The sequence below is a fragment of the Dipodomys spectabilis genome, unplaced genomic scaffold (assembly GCF_019054845.1).
Source record: "Dipodomys spectabilis isolate Male_0828 unplaced genomic scaffold, ASM1905484v1 ptg000029l, whole genome shotgun sequence".
NCBI lineage: Eukaryota > Metazoa > Chordata > Mammalia > Rodentia > Heteromyidae > Dipodomys > Dipodomys spectabilis.
In genome coordinates, this window is record NW_024870706.1 from 901,931 (window position 1) to 906,871 (window position 4,941).

General features: G+C 34.5%; 1 non-coding gene across 1 annotated transcript; it reads right to left on the reverse strand.

The window, feature by feature from the left end:
- Nucleotides 1-3,580: 3,580 nt before the first annotated feature.
- Nucleotides 3,581-3,687, reverse strand: LOC122104629. The gene has a single exon (XR_006146969.1). It is a non-coding gene; the product is annotated as a U6 spliceosomal RNA (small nuclear RNA).
- Nucleotides 3,688-4,941: the final 1,254 nt, after the last annotated feature.

Sequence of the window (4,941 nt, forward strand, 5' to 3'; positions counted from 1 at the left end):
AAAAGATATTTGTGCATGTACCACAGTTGCTTTATTAGTTTGTAGTTGAACACTGGACTTCGATTTATATCTTGGCTGTTGTTGTGAATAATGTGAATAACAATGAACTACAGATATATTCATGAGTTACCCAGAGAGAAATATTCACATGATTGGTGGGTCAGATGATATTTCAACTTAGGATTTCTTTTTTTTTGGGGGGGGGGGGGGTCCGGTAGTGGAGCCTGAACTCTGGGCCTGGGCGCTTTCCCTCAGCTCTTCAGCCCAAGGCTAGCGCTCTACCACTTGAGCCACAGCGCCACTTCCGGCTTTTTCCTTTTTGCTTATCTGGTGCTGAGGAATCAAACCCAGGGCCTCGAGCATGCAAGGCAAGCGCTCTACCACTGAGCCACCTTCCCAGCCCAGGATTTCTTTAGAAAACTGCATACTACTTTTTACAATGAGAACACTAACCTGTATTTTGACTAAGAGTATAGAAAATTTCCTTTTCTCCACAGTGTCGCCAGCCAACATTATTACCTTTTGAGTTTTTTTAAAGGGTAGGTTTTTACTGTGTGCAGTACCCAAGACTGGCCTTAGACTCAAATCCTTTTACTCCAACATCCAAACACTTGGAATTACCAGCCTTTACCACCACACCTGGGTCCTTGGATATTTTTGATAAGAGTTATAATAGTTACAAAGTAGTATTATAGTAATTTTGAATTGCATTTCTCAAATGACTTCTGCTCACAAAGCATCCAGCCAACATAGACGTTTTATTAAATACAAATTTGTAAATCCACAGGAGATTTTCAGGGCTTTTTGGAAAACATGTCTATTCAGAATTTTTGTCCATTTTTAATCAAGTTTCTTGTTAATCTCATCTTTAATCTCTCTATAGCAAATCAATAATTAATTCAAGGTAGTAGAAAGGAAAAAATTAAGCAGCTCCTAACATTTAAAATTTTTTTAATAACATGATATTGCTTAAATCATTTTCTGTTGAGGCTTGAGACTATATAACTCAATTTAGTTAGACCTTTTACAAGACTATATATAATTTATTTATTTTACTTTGTTCTTTCCAAAGGCTGCATAACTAATTTCACTTGGTTTCTTTCAGTTTCATGTAGTTCAGATTTCAATCTGAAGAATAAATGGAAGGAAGCAAACAAAAAATATATTTCCCCTCATCTGATGATGCCTCTACAAGAATGAGGAGAGTGTTGATCCTTCTAAGGACCTATGATAGAATATCAAAAAGACAATTTATTCTTCCAGGTCTTCCTTACCTTTGCGATGTAACTTAAATGATGTAAAACACAATATACTGCTCAGATACTTTTATGTTTTATCAGTTTTGCACATTTTCATATGGATTTCACCTCTGTCTACAACATTTCTTCATCATTCTGACCCTGATACTTTTACACTATCACGACATAAGATAACCAGTTTGTTTTACAGCATGAGAAGTTATCCATCTGGCTTCCTTGGAAGCAGAGCATGGTCAATAGATATTACTTCTGGTTGCTCACACTACATGTAATGGTTTTTGTACTACTTATCATATTCTATTTGGTATTTAAAAAAGAATGCTGGCTAAACTCAAAGCTCATTCATAGGTTTATGTTAAGTGTTTCACAAGTCTTATTCTCTTAATTCTTAAGATAACATTCGCTATAATGCTGATGTTATTACCATTGTAGTGTTGGGAAAAATTGTAGTTAAAGACACTAAGTGCATGGCCCAAAGACACACACAGTGAGGAAGGAAATGAGTCAAAGTTTCCAAAAGTCTTTCAGTAATACCAAAAAGGTGGGTAAAATCTCTCCATTCTCTTACACTCTCAATTCAATATTCATTTTGTCCAAGAAATAATAGCATAGCAAATATTGCCCTTGGTGATTGTTTTCTATCACATTTTGTCTTCAACACAGAATGTGTTGGTGACATTGGATTATCATACACAGAGCTGAGCTTACAAATTGAGGTCCGAAGACAGCCAAATTTCTTCTGTCACACAGTTCCAGTTTCATTTTTAAAAAGTACTAAAACTTTTAAATATCATCACTTACTATGTTTTAACAATCCCCAAACTGACATATACTCACTTCAAAATGCTTTCAAATTAGGAGATGATAAAACAGGCCCCCATGAAGTAAATTTTCTTTTATTTTTTAAAATTGTTCTAAAAGCCTTGTGCTGGCTGGTCACACCTATAATCCTATCTACTCTGAATATTTGCTCTGGAGTCTGATTTCTGTGGATAACACTTGGGAGCCAATCAGGGCCAAAAAAAAAAACTTCATGAAATTATTTTTCAAAATGTTTAATGAACTAGCAAAGAGCCAGGAATTGAGATGTAGCTTATATAGTAGCTCACCAATCTAGATAGGAAAGGCCTAGCAAGACCTTGAAGCCCTGATTTTAAACTCTGAGCACGCCAATATACATATATGGTGTGTGTTCACATGCACGCGCGTGTTTCCTTGAGCGCTGCCTTACTCACACACACACACATTTATTCAAATTACCGTCATATCAGTGTTCTGCATTAATTTCTTTGTTAATGATATTATATGGGTAAAATACAGGAAATAAACTCTTCCATCTCAGAACATTTTTATATGTTTTTTATTGTAATAATACTGTGCACAGGGGTCACATTTACAAGGACAAGGAAACTAGTACATTTCCTAACAAGCATTGTTACCTCCTCCTTTATATTTCCCATACCATCCCTTCCCTCCCACTTCCACAAGTATACTCCCCTCCCCCTTCCTTCCTCCGCCTAAATTGTAAAGTTCATTTTTCAACATAGTGTCTTGTGCATCTCATTGTTACAATGGGTCAACCTGTATCCCTATTTGAGCATTTTTTCCCTTCCCCTCCCCAAATTAGAGAAGCATACATACAAGATGTAAGTGCACTAACTTCAAATACAGAGAAAACAGGGGTTTTATCGTGGGGAGAAACATACAAAAAAACAAAAAATTGACATCACACATTATAAGTACCTGAGAAACAATAGCAAGAAACAAAAAACCACTTGTGTCCCTATTTTGAGGTTCAATTTCTTTAACATCATTTTATCTGGTTATATGCACATATCTTTTGAACTTTTCTGCTTATCCCAGATATACATTTGTTATTGAAAATAAGGGAAATCATGGGACCTATGTTTCTTTGGACTTGGCTTACTTCAGTCAATAAATTTTTTTCCAAGTCTTTCCATTTCCTAACAAATTGGGCGATGTCATTCTTTCTGATGGAGGCATAGAATTCCATTGTGTAAATATACCATATTTTCTTGATCCATTCATCTAATGGAGGCATTTGGTTTGGATTCATATCTTAGCTATCATAAATAATGTTGCAATCAACATAGTTGTGCTGGTAGTTTTAGTATGGTCTTGTTTATGATCATTTGGGTAAATACCCAAAAGTGGGATTACTGTGTCATACGGGAGTTTTATGTAGAGTCTTTTGAGGAACCTCCATACTGCTTTCCAAAGTATTTGAACAAGTTTTCACTCCCACTAAGAATGCAGTACTATTCCCTTGTGACCACACAACTTTCAGCATCTGTTGTTGTAAAAATATGGAATGCTACACAAATTTTCATGACATACTTGTGCAGGGGGCATGCTAATCTTCTTTGTATTATTCCAATGTTAGTGTATGTGATGCTAAATTGAGCACAGAACATTTTTTATATAGAAAGTATAATTTTTATTGATTTTATTAAACTACACAATTCAACAAAATTAAGTTCAAAAGAATTGTTGTGAAATTTTAGAATCATATATTTCTTACATAAGCACACATTTAGGAATAAAATCAAGATAGACATGCCAAAAACAAAATAATTCCAGATATTTGTAGTTCAAGAGATGTGTAGGAGGAGGAATTAAATTATTCTATACAAGGCACCTGTCAAAATGAACATTGCAGCAAGTGTTTAGGTTTGTTAAAAGTTTTAAGGTTTTAAATATGCTTAATCTTGGGATTTTGCTTATATATGCCCAAAATAGGACCGTTTGGCAGGTATAAAACTTTTCTATAAAGTATTTAATATTTATGGTAACAGACATTAAGTACTAAGTATGTACATTTCAGAGTTTATGGAAACTTTATTAATGAGAAGTTGCAAAGTCTTTGTGTAAAGAAGCAGAGTGAAGAGTTAAAACTTTAACTATACAGTTTCTGTTAAAACTTTAGGGATTCCTTACTTTATTTGATAGCAAGGAATAAATGATGATATAAGCCATAATGTACGCATGTATGTTACTATTCACACACATACATATACACACGTATACATGCACACATGGAGAAAGACACATAATTACAGCCAACACAAGTTTCACCAGTTGTTGAATATGCCTTAAACTGAATACTAGAAACAATATATGTCGAAGATGTATTTGTCTCTAAGAGTTCATTTACCACTCCTCTTATCTCTTAAAACTGGTAGTTTTAGAGAGATTTGACTTACAAAATGCAGTACAAGTGATAGCAAGTCACTTGGAAACCTCAGTAAGTATGTCATATGGTGTCTTCCTGCTCCTCAAGGATTGCTTACTCTTGTAGACACTTTCAACCACCAATTTAGCAGGAGAATACCCTGGTAAAGAGTAAAGTTATAAGGCTTTAAATGGCATCCTTACTTGAGCTCTTTTTCAACAACCAGCATGAATTTGTAGGCAGATGAGTGAGTCCTCAAAAAATTGGACTCTACATATATATTTAACTGACCCATGTGAAAATTCCTATGTGAGAAATGCTGACTGAGGTCTTGCTGATTTCCTGGCCAAGAAAATAAGAAAAAAAGAAAGTATTTTTAATGTTTTAAAGTTTGAGAATAATTTGTAACCTGTCAATAAATGTGTAGAACACAATTATACCAACTGACAAAAAAACATGATGGCATTTCATTTATGTGCTCTTGGATTT